Source organism: Episyrphus balteatus, chromosome 1 (assembly GCF_945859705.1).
Source record: "Episyrphus balteatus chromosome 1, idEpiBalt1.1, whole genome shotgun sequence".
NCBI classification, from domain to species: Eukaryota; Metazoa; Arthropoda; class Insecta; order Diptera; family Syrphidae; genus Episyrphus; species Episyrphus balteatus.
In genome coordinates, this window is record NC_079134.1 from 57,412,639 (window position 1) to 57,427,614 (window position 14,976).

The following is a 14,976-nucleotide window of genomic DNA, read 5'->3' on the forward strand; positions in this document are numbered from 1 at the left end:
CATAGCTCATAGGATTGGGTTTTATTAAGACAAAAATAAGATCTGTGTTTTTTTAAATTTATTAATACGGAAAACACCCAAGAACTAATGAAACTTTCGCGTCAAATCCCAGCATCATAAAAAAATGAAGGAAAAATACAGTGCCGCTCATTTGAGCGCCCCAATGGTTTAGTACGTACATAACTCTTCAATATTTTACTATTTTGTATTAGACCGAGAGCTAACGACATAATGAATCAAGTCATCTATAAAGAATGTTGTGAGGCATATCATTAGAAAGGTCTTGGGGAGTAAAGCACGACTCGAGAGTTCTGGCAGCATTTTGGTGTGACCAACATGTGTTAAGTTCGACCCAAAAGTGTGACAAAAATGAAAGAAGTCAAGTCATCTAAAGAATGTTGTGACGTATATCAGAAAAAAGCCCTTGAAGAGCTAGACAAGAATCATTAAGTCTGGCAGCATTTTGGTGTGGCCAACATGGGTCAAATTCGACCCAAAGTGTAAAAAAATGAAAAAAGTCAACCTGGTTGGGTAATTTTGTAAATTTAATTCCTAACCGAAAGTAATTTGCATAATATTTTTTTTGATAAAATTTGTCACATAATATTCCCAAAAATGTAAACGCAAAAAGTCAGACCAAATTTCTTTGACAAACACCCCGGTAGACAACTTTAAATGTCGAAATTTCGAAATTTTCGAAAAAAATCCTGTTTCTGTTTCTTTTTTAAGAAAATCAGTCATGTGAAAAATGTTGTGATGCATATTCGGAGAAAGGTCTCGATGTGTAGCATAAGAATAAATTTCTCTGGCAGCTTTATAAGTGTGACCAACATGGGATTTATTCGATCCGAAGCGTGAAAAACAGAAAAAAATCAACTCGTTTGAATAATTTTGTAAATTTAATTCCTAACCGAAAGCAATTTGTTCAATTTATTTTTTGACAAAATTTGTTACACAATACTCCCAAAAGTATTTGCGTAAAGAGTCAGTCTAAAATTTTTTGACAAACACCCTGGTAGACAACTTTAAATGTCGAAAAATTTTCGAGAAAATTCAGTTTTTGTTCCTTTTTTTTTTTTAGTTAAGTCATCTAAAGAAAGTTTAGAGGCACATAAATAGAAAGGTCTTGAGGAGTTAGACAAAAAAAATTGGTCTGGCAGCATTTTGTTGTGACCAACATTGGTTTATTACGGTCTGAATGTGTGCCAAAAATATAAGAAAATATATTTTTAGGTTACGTGTAGGTTACGTTGAGACAAGAAAAAAATCGTATAGGAGGGGAGGGTCTTTTCTCCCGTTTAGTCAGGAGCGGCAATTTTATAAAAAATTGGCTTTATTTGGGAAAAAAATAAAATAAAATCAACGCTTTCACCTACAATTACGTATTGTACCTTTTTGTAAAGCCGTTTTTGTTTTTTATACACTTTATAAATAAAGCTGTTTTATGAAATAGTTTTTGATAAAATAATTTTCAAAGTCAAAATTTTGAAAAAAAAAATGAAAAATATTGAACTTATTTTTTTTTTCAAAATTTTATGTAAATAAGTACTAAATTAGCTTTCAAAAATTTAATGGTCTTATTGTTTTTAAACAAAAACAGAAAACGGGAAGTAAAAATGTCACACCGTTTTCGAGAAATTAAAAAAAAACCAAAACTACTTAAAAAAAAAAAATATTTTTGATTTGTTTTGTTTTTACGTGGCTGGACTTCTTGGTAAATTATTTTATGAAATATTAACCTTCCATTATTCTTTAACATTCAGATAATATGAAGACAATAAAATGGGACAGTATTGGATTAACCCTGAATTAATCAGGAAATATGATTTTAAGAGTCCTTTTACTATTATCAAATGCTTACTTACATATATTGTTAACGCCTTTTTGTACATTAAAGTTGTGTGAAAAAATCTTTTTTTCGATTTTTGCGTGCCCTGTATTATCAATCGTTAGTCCATGATCTAAAATGCTTTTTTTGTTCAGTGTATTTTAAATTTCATCATCTTACGTTTTCGTTCACCACAACCACGAATTAATGAATTTTTTAAATTTCTTTTTTTTTTATAATTTTCTGCAATAATTGACTAAAGCCATAAGCACTTAAAATTTTTTATAGCTGTTGCACTTTTTCTTTGAAAAAATATTGAAATTAGTTTTTCGATGCAAAATGTAAATTTATGAAAAATTTTAATTTTAAATTTTATAAAAAAAAATCTATGGGAATGTAGGTGGCCTGTGGCCAACTTTTTTAAAAATATGCGCGTCCAAAGGGTATTGCAGAATGGCAATAGTTTTTATAAAATCTAGAGTTACTAGGAAGTTATTGGTACCAAAATGCAAAAAACGCCTATTAATTTAATAAATTATTTTAACTGTATAGTCTTAAGTTTTTTTCACATTGCTAGACAAATGCATTAATTCCATCAGTTTTTTTTATCAGTCATATTTTAAAATAATTCTTCTAATACATTACTATACAAAAATGTTATAACCGTTGAATAGTGGCTATAGAAAAGTAATTTAACTTTTTTTTAAATGCAAAGTAGAAAAAAAAAGTTGCATGGGTATGCCCAATTGTGCATCGGAACAGCTTGTTCTCAATTTTGACTTTTTAATGATCTCGTTTTAAAGAAATATTGAGATTTTCGGTCCCGTTGGCCGAATGCAACCTTATCAAAAATGTTGGTACGTTTTCGAATTTATGTTGAGTTCCCAATCTTATTTGGCTACGAAAAACATGCAATATTGGTTAGATGCAATTTTATTAAGAGTTATAATGTAATCCCGTCTTTATTTTAACTTTTTAAACTGATATTTGGCAAATTAGCAAACAAATATTTTTTTTCTATTTTGCGTTTAAAAAAAAGCTAAATTATTTTTTTTTATAGCCAGTATTCAACGATTAAAATTTTTTTTTCTGGTAATGTATTAGCAGAATTATTGTAAAATATGACTGAATAAAAAAACTGATGGAATCAATGCATTTGTCGCAGCAATGTGAAAAAATTTAAGATTATACAGTTAAAATAATTTATTAAATTAATAGGCGTTCTTTGCATTTTGGTACCAATAACTTCCTAGTAACTCTAGATTTGATAAGAACTATGAAACCATTCCGCAATCCCCTTTGGACGCGCATATTTTTAAAAATGTTGGCCACCTACTACATTCCTATAGATTTCTTTTATACCACAGGTGTTTAAAATTTTTTTCATAAAATATTTTTATATTTTTCATTTTGCATCGAAAAACGAATTTCAATATTTTTTCAAAGAAAAAGTGCAACAGCTATAAAAATTTTTAAGTTCTTATGGTTTTAGTCAATTATTGTAAAAATTATAAAAAAAAATTTCAAAAATTCGTTCATTCGTGGTTGTGGTGAACGAAAACGGAATATGATGGAATTTAAAATACAGTGAACGACAAAAAGCGAATATTTTCTAAACTGGCTGCGATAGAAATTTTTTCTATTCGGTTTTAGTACAGTCATAAGTTTAGCTATCAGCCATTTCTGGCTTATCCATTTTTACCGGACACCCTGTATTTACTCATTTTTTATATTTACCTATTCCTTAGCAAAACTAGACTTCTTACGTTTAAATCTGAAGCCTTTGCTTTTACATCTGTATCGTACCTCGTTTCCTATTAATTTTCTTGTCTATCAAAGTATCCCTAGCGTCTTTATGAGCTATTTGTAGTTTGTGTCTTAAGTCTATCGCATAGTCTTCGCAGTGGTACGCTGGATCTACTATATTTGTGAGATTGTAAGGTAAATAACATTGTCTTCCAAATACTAATTTCAAAAGGTGTGTAGGGTATACACACCTTTTGAATGTTGAATGTACTGAAGTGTTGAAACAGAAAACATAATAAGGCAGCCTGATGTTCCAATCTGTATGCTTTTCCGATACATAACTCCTAAGATAAGCTCCTAAAACTTTATGGGAATTCTCAAATGCTCCAATGCTTTCATGATGGTAAGTGGACTGTAGTTGTTCTATCTTTAATAAACTACACATATCTTTAAAAACTTTATTTATAATCTCGGTACCTTGATCAGATGCTATAGTTCCAGGGACTCCATATCTTAGAATAAAAGATTCTACGAGCCCTTTAGCTACAGTATTAGCTTCCTTATTTGTTAAAGCTATTGCTTCGGTAAATTTAATTAATTCGTCTTGAAGATTAAGAATATATTTTGACCTTTTTTTTGATTCGTCAAGAGGTCCTACTAAATCAAGAAAAATTTTATCGAAGCTGTTGACGTTATAGTCATAGTTTGCTTCTTTGGTTGTATATGTTTGTAACATTAACATATAAGGCAGTGCTTAACGTATGTCGTCACATCGTTTTGCATGCTTGTCCAAATTTTTTTTTTATATTTCGCAGCATGCGATTTATACCAGCATGTCCACTCGTTGGTAAAATATGATAATCATTTAGTACTGATTTTATTTTGCAAGGGTCTGTTATATTAATTTTTTCATCTATAATGTGCACATTTATTTTACTGTTTCTAGAGCTTTTAAAAGTTCACTAATGATCTTTTCATTTTCTAATTTGTCTTTTGGGGGATTTTCTTGGTTTATATCAGATTTCTTTGATTGTACTTTTGTTGTGACACAAACGTATATATGAAAAAGACATAAATTTATAACAAACATTTTTTATTAAAATAATAATTATATTTTATTTTCAGTTTATTTTAGTTTTAAAACTTAATATTTACAACATTTATTTTCTTTAATTTTAAATAATTTGCGACGCGTTTCGGATTAGTAATCCATCATCGGGCGGAGGTGTAGTTGACGTATAGTTTTTACAAGTCTTCTGAATGAATTTGTATTCTACTTAGAGCATCTGCAGTGCAGTTGTTTGCCCTTGTTTTTACTCTACATAAAAAGTATTGTAATGTTTTATTCCGGGTTCACAATAAAACTTATTTAATTTCCACTTATATTTCCGTTCAAATAAGAACACACTTTATTTCAACTCAATTTACTTTTATTATTCGCTCAAACAAACACACTTTTAAATCACTTTATTTACTACTAACAATTCGCAACACTTTATTTCACTTTGTACTGTACTCTTTCACTTTCAAGATTAAACTGTATCCGGTCGGTGTCTACGCTGCCTTTTATACCGGAATCTCGAGACTCGAGAACGTCCTCGAAGGCTTTCGTCCCTGTCTCTCGAAACTTCCTTTCCAGGAAGGGCACTTCATACTTCCAGTCTAGTGGGATATTTTGAGATGTGTTCAGTGTGGGATATTTTGAGATGTGTTCAGTGAGATATTTTTAGATGCGTTCAGTGGGATATTTTTAGATGTGTTCAGTGAGATATTTTTCTTAATTACTAAAGGTCCGTTCACATTTCTACCTTTGCAGTAGTAGGTAGTGTGTTCAGACTTTTATCTTAAAAGTAGTTCAGTAATTCATCGTTACATTGCCCCCCTCTTAGGATTGTTCGTCCCGAACAACTCCATTGCTTCTATCACCACTATAACGATGTAAACGGTCACAATGAACTACCTTTAGTTTGCCTCTTACCCCTCTTTGTATACGGTAAACCACGTCGTTAATTCTGGTTATTACTGTGTAAGGGCCTTCCCAGTTTTGTTGTAGCTTCGGTGATAGTCCCTTTTGTCGGTGGGGATTGTAAAACCACACAAGTTCTCCTTCTTGAAACCCTGTTGCTGTCGCTCGTGCGTCATATCTTGTTTTCATCCTGTCACTAGACGCTTTTATATTTGTCCTTGTCCGTTGGTGAATGTCAGCCAGTGTTCCTTTCAGGTTATCTACGTACTCATCCATTTCATGTGGCTCGTTTGGAACACTTCCAAATTTTATCTCACTTGGCAGACGTATTGTTGAGCCAAATAGGACTTCCGATGGTGTATGTCCAGTAGAACTATGTGTTGCACTTCTATAAGCCATCAAGAATAATGGAATATGTCGGTCCCAGTCTCGTTGATTATCATTGACTACTTTTGACAGGTGTTCCTTAAGTGTCCTGTTAAATCGCTCAACCATCCCATCAGATTGTGGATGAAGCGGTGTTGTTCGCGTCTTCTTGATGCCAAGGAGTGAGCAAACCTCTTGAAAAATCTTAGATTCGAAGTTCCTTCCTTGGTCGGAATGAAGTTCCATGGGTACTCCGAACCTGCTCACCCAATGAAAGACAATCTTATCCACAACTGTTTTGGTTTCCTGGTTTGGAATGGCAAATGCCTCAGCCATTTGCTGAAGTAGTCCATCACTACAAGGATGTATCGATTTCCGTTGTTGGTTTCGGGAAAAGGACCTGCTACGTCTATTGCAACTCTCTCAAAAGGTGCACCCACATTGTACTGCTGCATCTTGCTTTGGATTTTTCTAGCTGGTCCTTTGCTAGCGGCACAAGTATCACATTTTCGGCACCACTTTTCAACGTCTTCTCTCATACGTAACCAGTAGAATTGCTGTCGTAGCTTTTCCAGCGTCTTGTTGATGCCTAAATGGCCTCCAGAAGTTCCACCGTGCATCTCTCGGAGAACATCATTTACCTTTGACTGAGGTACGACTAGCTGCATTACATAGGATTTACCATCTGCGGATTCCCACTTACGCCTGAGTAGCCCTTCTTGCACATGAAGTGAGTCCCATTGTGCCCAATATGCTTTTAGAGTGGGGCTTCGGTCGGAGATGTCGGCCCATTCTGGTTTCTCTTGATGTTCCTTCCATGCAAGGATGGGTTCGATGTCCGAATCTTCCTGTTGGGCCATTCTGAGTTCTTCATTACTCCAGCCGCAAATGGGATCAGCTCTCGTTCTTCTAACAGCGACAACTTCCTTTTCTTCTAGTAGTGTGCAATGTTTGCAGTCTTGCTTGCACGGGCGTCGAGATAATGCGTCTGCATTTGAATGCAGTTTTCCTCTTCGATGTTGAATCTGACATTGATACGTCTGAAGTATCTCGATCCATCTTGCTACTTGACCCTCTGGATTTTTGAAGTTCAAAAGCCAATTTAGTGCACCATGATCTGTGCGAAGAAGGAACTTCTGTCCATAGATGTACTTATGGAAGTGCTTTGTTGCCAATACTAGAGCTAGAAGTTCCCTTCTGGTCACGCAATAGTTTCTTTCTTGTTTCGAGAGTACCTTGCTGAAATAGGCAACGACCTTTTCTTCTCCGTCATGAACTTGCGATAAAACAGCACCAACTCCAACATTACTTGCATCTGCGTCAATGATGAATTGTTTGCCTGGAGTTGGATAGGCCAGCACAGGAGCTTCACATAACCGCAGCTTCAGTTCCTGAAAGCTTTTCTCACACTCACCTGACCATTTAAAGGGTTTACCCTTCTCCGTAAGTTGGTGCAAGCTTTTGGCGATTCTCGCAAAATCCTTCACAAATCGTCGATAGTACGTTGCCAGTCCGAGGAAACTCCGAAGTTGATGCTTGTCCTGAGGGGTTGGCCAGTTCTTCACAGTGTCAACCTTTTCAGGATCAGTCTTCACTCCTTGGGATGAGATGATATGCCCCAAATATTTAACCTCGGTCTTGAAAAGTGCACATTTCTTTGGATTCAACTTAAGATGTGCTTCTCGTAGCCTTTGGAATACAGCCTTTAGGTTTTCACAATGGTCATCAAATGTTTTCCCGTAAACGATGACATCATCCAAATAGACTAGGCAAGATTTCCAGGTTAATCCATTTAAAACGCACTCCATTAAGCGCTCAAAAGTAGCTGGGGCATTGCATAGCCCAAACGGCATGACATTAAACTGCCACAGACCATTTCCTGTGGAGAAAGCCGTCTTCTCCCGATCTTCTGGATGGATTTCTACCTGCCAGTAGCCACTCTTCAAATCCAAAGTCGAAAACCATTGTGCTCCTTCCATTGCATCTAGAGTATCGCTGATTCTTGGCAGTGGGTAGCTGTCTTTCTTCGTCACATCATTCAGCCTGCGGTAGTCGACACAAAATCGAGTGCTTCCATCCTTCTTTTTGACGAGAACTACCGGTGATGCCCAAGGGCTTTTGGAATTTTCGATTAGCCCGTCTTTCTTCATTGTTGTTATCATTTCTTCAACTTCACCTTGTTTGGCCAACGGGAGACGTCTTGCTGGTTGACGAATCGGCCTAGCATCTCCTGTATCGATCCGATGCTGCACCAGTTGTGTCCGGCCGTATTGCCCGCTGGGTGAAGAGAAAATATCAGCATATTCGTGAAGAAGACTTCCCGCAACATTAAGCTGATGTTGACTCAAGTTGTCTGATTTGAGAATTTGTTTCTTTAGTTTCTCCGAGTTCATAGTCATCTGTGTATCCACCTCGTTGATCTTAGTTATTGCGGCCACAGATTCACATTGCCCAACAACTTCTCCTTTCTTAAGCTTGATTGGGTACGGTTTGATGTTAAGTATCCGTACAGGTACCATGTTGTTCTTTGGTGCCACAAGAGTCTTCCCGATGATGATGTTTTGGGAACTTTGTTCAACTTCTGGCTCAACCATGAGGTATCGATGGCTTCCAATATTCCCCTTTAGTTTCGTCCACACAAAAACTTCTGAAGAAGGAGGCAGGCACATGTCTTCTTTGATGACAGTTCTAATTGTTGTTGAATTTTCGTTGCCATAGACCATTGGGATCTCCACATTTCTGTATTTCAGGACTTGATTACCTATATCCAAAATGATTTCATGGTCCTTCATGAAGTCGATTCCAATGATGCACTCGTCACATATATCTGCCACCAAAAACACATGGGAAAACTCTAGTTCTGCCATACGGATCGTAAGACGAACTTCACCGTACACCCTTGCTGCTTCTCCTGTGGCTGTCTTCAGACGGTAGCTGTTGGTGTTATGTAGCCATGTCATCTTCACCAAGTCTCTTCGTACAATAGAGGCGGTGGCACCGGTGTCAATTGTAGCCACGTGTTGTTTGTTGTTTATGGTCGCCTCCACTGTCAGACTTTTGTTGTCTCGTTTACTCTGTGAGACTTGAATTGTGGTTCTGGGGCCATCGATACCAGAAACCAGCTTCTGCCCCTCGAAGTTGGTCCTTACTCGTTTCCCGAATGGGAAACAAGATGAGCATGAGTGTTAGTTGTATCGCTTACCTGTTGTTGGGCAATATTCCTGTTTCCATAGTGTTCGCAAGCAGTTCTTCTTGGTGGCAATCTGCACTGCCGCTGGAGATGTCCTGTCTTGTTACAGTTCCAGCATCGAGCAGCTCCGTCTTGCTGGTTTCTTTGGAACGCGAGTTTTTGACAAGAGCATTCCTCCACTGCAACTTCTCTTACCCGATGAACGCCTTGAGAAGCCTGTTCTGCTGCTTCCATAGTCAGTGCAAAAGCTAATGCTTCAGGAAGGGAACGTTTTCCAGCTGTTCGAATTGCTCGCTGAAGATTTATATCAGATACAGCACGTACAAAGGCTTCTGTCGCAAACTGATTGATAATGTCGTCTCCTGCTGTCGGATATGCCAGATGAGCCAACCTTTCAATATCTGCTTGAAGTTGTTGCACAGTTTCTCCTCTTTTCTGGACTCTTGTATTGAGTTGGACGCGGAAGACTTCCTGCATATGGCCATCTCCAAAGCGTTTTTCAATGACCTGGACAAGAGCGTTAAAGTTACCATTCTTTTCTGGTGGTAACGTTTGTAACAACTCAGCAGCAGGACCTCTAAGAGCAAGAGTCAGCGCTATACATTTGTCTTCGTCATCCCAGCCATTTGTTGTGGCAGCTGCCTCAAACTGTTTCTTGTAGATCGACCAAGAACTTTGTCCATCAAAGGTTGGTGGATGCATTTCCTTCTTCTTTAAATACTCACCAGAACTTTCTCGCACCTTAATTTTTCGAACCTTGTCAAGTTCTTCGGTAAAACTTTGCATTTTCACTTCCATTCCTTTCAATTTGTCATCGAATTTTATTTCTACTTTTTCGAGTTTTTCTTCAACTTTCTCGAACTTTTCTTGAGATTGTTTTTCAACACCTTTGATGGAAGCATCAAGAGCAATGAACTTGTTCTCGATAGCATCAAGCTTACCTTCGATGAGGTTTTTCTGTTCATCTAGAAGGTTCTTTTGCTCTGTGCGTTGTTGTTCCATTTGTTCTCTCTGTTCTTTGCGTTGTGTCTCAATTTGTTCTTTCTGTTCTTCAAATTTTGCAAGGAGAACAGCCATCATGGATGACATATCGGAACTAGTACTTACTCGTTCTTCTATCATTTCAACCTCGAATTGAAATGTATCCAAATCTTCGTTTTTCTGGGTTAAATAATCCTGTAGACGAATAATGAGATCATTTTTCGATCCAGCAGTAGGAAGACTTCGCTTAGTCAATTCCGCCTTCAACTCAGTCAAACTTAACTGATTTAGTGTTTTACCCATTTTAACTTTTCAAAACGCGAGCGCTTTTACTTATTTCAAAATGTTTTACACTTTGTTTATTGTTAAAACACACGCGCACTTTTTATTTTATTCGCGAAATTATCTGATTCGCACAAATAAATAAGTTTTATTCCACTTTTCTGACACCAATGTAATGTTTTATTCCGGGTTCACAATAAAACTTATTTAATTTCCACTTATATTTCCGTTCAAATAAGAACACACTTTATTTCAACTCAATTTACTTTTATTATTCGCTCAAACAAACACACTTTTAAATCACTTTATTTACTACTAACAATTCGCAACACTTTATTTCACTTTGTACTGTACTCTTTCACTTTCAAGATTAAACTGTATCCGGTCGGTGTCTACGCTGCCTTTTATACCGGAATCTCGAGACTCGAGAACGTCCTCGAAGGCTTTCGTCCCTGTCTCTCGAAACTTCCTTTCCAGGAAGGGCACTTCATACTTCCAGTCTAGTGGGATATTTTGAGATGTGTTCAGTGTGGGATATTTTGAGATGTGTTCAGTGAGATATTTTTAGATGCGTTCAGTGGGATATTTTTAGATGTGTTCAGTGAGATATTTTTCTTAATTACTAAAGGTCCGTTCACATTTCTACCTTTGCAGTAGTAGGTAGTGTGTTCAGACTTTTATCTTAAAAGTAGTTCAGTAATTCATCGTTACAGTATATTCTTCTTTTAATAGTCGAAATTTTGTTAACCGACTGGTAGGTTCTTTTAGCGAAAATAGATATACTAAAGGCCTATGATTGGTTAATATTTTAAAACGTCATCAGCGTTTTTAGGAGTTGGGTAATTTTTCATTACATTCGATTTAGATGGATCTGGTATAATACCATAATTGGATATTATGTGTCCTAAATATAAAACTTCTTTTCTAAAAAAAGCACATTTTCTAGGATGGATTTTAAGGTTCACTTCCTTAAATCTTTCAAAAACTCCCATTACATTTTTATTATGGTGTTCCAAATTTTTACTGATGACTATTAGATCGCCAAGATATACAAAACAACGTGAGTAAGTAAGATCTGGGCCCTATTTCATAGATAATACATCACACATTACATACATCATACATTCAAATTTTTTTCATACATTACATACATTTTTTTTGTTTCATAGATTTCATTGGAAGTAATGTATAAAATCTATTCTGTTGTATTCAATTTAAGTTTATTGAGACTTTCTTTTTTTTAACATTTGATTTATAAAAGTAGTAAAACTTATACTAGGTTTTGTTGCTGACTTTGAATTGGTCTAGCTCATACATACAAATTTTTATAAAAAGATTAACATTATCTTTTGAAAAAAATAGTTAATAACTTGACTAGTTACATATGTGTTTAAGTGTTGCTCAGGGCACTTTTCAGAATGTACATATTGTGATTGAGTACTTAAAACTAGATAAAAAAAATTAACAAATTAACAAGAGGCAGATATCGACTCGTGCCAAAAAGGACACAAAAGTCCCCTCATTGACACGAGTCGATAAATGCATCATACCACAAAAGGTATTACATAAGTTTTTCATTATACATGGTATAGAGTTTAGTTTCATAAAATTTGTACATTGTTCATTTAGTTAAATAAAGCAAATAATTTAGAATTTTCATAAAGTTTAAAATTTGTACATTATTTAAAAAAAATTTTTGAGATCTGGAATTGTTCAAGTGTGTTAACATTTTAATTTGAAAATAAAAGCCACAAAAAGTGTTTGAATGAGTTGAGTTCCATCTATTAGCCTCTATATACATTTGGATTGCCCCTCCCATAGAAGTCAGAGAGGAATTCGTTGTCATGAAGTTGAAATAATTGGGAAGACGAGGGGTTCGCCAAGCTAATTGGAGATGCATAATACCTATCTTCAATGGCAAATTCAATATTAGCTGTATATACATTTCTAATCAGGGGGTTGTCATGATAACTAAAAGAACGAATTCTTTTCGTAACCAGGTCGAAAAGGTATGAGAGTAAAGGTATCGTATTTGACTCGCCATATATGATAGCATTTTTATACCATTTTCCACCTGGTCGTCTATGTTTGTTTATACAGAATCTTAAGACATATCTTTCGAATATTTGAAGTTCTTTAGCTACAGTTGGAGAAATTTTAAACCATGAAATGAAGCCGTATGAGAGGATAGGTCTGATAAGTGTTTTATATAGGAGGAGTTTGGTGCTTTTGTCCACAAAGGAAGATCTGAAGAGAAATTTAAGCTGAGCTGCTGCAGCTTTACTTTTATTAAGAGCAATACGAGCGTGGGGGTTCATTCTTAGTCTCTCATGGAAGTTAATTCCAAGATATTTTATCTGTTTTTTAAGTGGGATCAGATTTCCATTAATAAAAAGTTTGAGTTGCTTGCTTTCTCTCACTGCTAAGTGATGACCACGAGGGGAAGCGTTTCTAAAACAAATCAACTCGCTTTTTTGATAATTGATGGATATGCCCCAGTGGTTAAAGTAGTCGACAAGTCTTTCGACATGACTTTTAATAAAATTTAAAGCATCGTGAGGTCTTTCAGAAGAGGCAAAAATAACTATTCTGTTGTAGTTGATGTATTTATTTTGACATTTCGTTTGAATGAATTGTGATTTGTGAGGCTAGGTTTCGTACGAATTTTTTTACTGACTAACCAAAACGAAAAGTAACAGAAACTTACGTGTCATTAAATTTAAAAATAAAACAAGGAAAGACAATGAATTATTATTTTCTTTGCAAAAACAAAAAATATTTTATGTGCATATTCCCTATGATTAAATTATGAACACAAAACTTCCATTTTTATACTTTTATTAACTAAATAAATTTTGTTTACAGCAAAAAGACTTGCTGTATGAAATGTATGAAAAATTCACACAAAATGTATTAAAATGATGTATGATAAATTTCCATGAAACAGTATCATACAACATTGGAATACTTCCAGTCGATTCTCCGTTCATACATTGATGTATGACAGTTCTTCATACAACATTTCTATGAAACAGAAATAATACATCAGAAGTGTCAATATCATACAATGTATGTAATGTATTATCTATGCAATAGGCCCCTGATATAGCTATCGACATCATTCTTGAAAAAGTGCTGTGTGAGTCGTTTGGGAAGTCGTTTTATTGGGTAATGTTCGTTTTCTGTTGGAAAGGCCGTGCAAGGTCTGCTATTTTTCTCTAATTCCATTTGATAATAACCTTGGCCTACCTACGTTGCACCTCCAACCATATCAAATATGTCAGTTACATTAGGTAATGGAAATTTATCATCCTCAATAATTTACTTTTCTACAATCAATTACCAATCTGACTTTTTGTATTCCCCTGCAAAAATGCCTTTATTCTTTCGGGAACTCTGTTTTTACCTGATTGAGTTGTTGTTCCGTGCTTGTAATGAATCAGCCACTCACCACTAAGCTTTTCCACCAGTTGATATAAGGTTTTCTGCAACATCGCGCTAAGAATCCCCAAAAAGCGTTATTTGTGGAATTCATCCGCGGAAAATTATAAAGCCGTTTATTCTTTAATTTTTCTTACTTAGCAAGGACGTGACACTCTTAAAAGTATACCACTTAAATTCTTTAGGTCGGAACTTAGATAAAAAGTTAAAAAAGCCACATTGGCACTCTTCTCATGCTAAAAAGCCATGGATGGACACTAGACTGATTCAAAAAAAATTTTTTTTCTTTTGTTCAAAGCATTGTTGAAAATATTGTTGGAAATGACGAAAAAAAAAATACCGTAAAAGTTTCAGCCCTTAACGTTAACATTTAGTACCGCCGCATCGCAAATTTCTATTTCCCATACGATTTGTATGGGAAAGATTGTGTATTTGTGTTTAGAATTTTTTATCTTTTTAATTGTTCATCCAAAAGGCTTGACAAAATCATTTTCTTTTATAAAATTGTCCGCTCTACAAAAAACCTTTTCATAATTTTTTTGATTTACCCCCGCGTTTCGAAGTTATTCAACTTTAAAGTATAAAAAGTAATTTTTTCTCATTTTTTTCCGATTTTTTGACGAAATTATTAGGTTTTTCAAAAAATTTGGCAAAATTTTCGAATATTTGTATTCTATGTTGTGTTTTGGTTTCACAGATCCTTTTATATAACTCTCAAACCCCTAATACTATCATATTAGATTTCTTCAATAAATTCGAATTATTCATTTTTTCAACTAAAAATTATTTTAATTAATTTTTCGCGTCCGTTTTTTTAAAATTTTATAAATGCAATTTTGTAGAAAATGATTTACTACAAGAAAATGATTAAATCTAGCCTTTTTGATGAACCATTAAAAAGATAAAAAATTCTAAAAATGAGTTTTATACACCAACATTTTTGTAATTTCAACGGCTTTCAGACAAAATTAAAACAAAAATTAGAGGCAACGGTACACGTAAAAAATACATACAACTTTCATGGTTTCACACAAATTTATTATTATAATAAGGTTCCATGTTGTTTAAATTTCAACGACTATCTCAAACCTTTTATAAGGGATAGTAACTCTCTATATTGTGTTTTGCGTCATTTTTTAGTGGAATTCATAGGTTTTTAAGGTCGCTGAATCCAAA

General features: G+C 34.8%; 1 protein-coding gene across 1 annotated transcript in view; it reads left to right on the forward strand.

Annotated features, from left to right (window-relative positions):
- The window catches only part of LOC129916273 (out at first protein), an 81,435-nt gene that overhangs the window by 742 nt on the left and 65,717 nt on the right, over nt 1–14,976 (forward strand). The window lies entirely within an intron of this gene.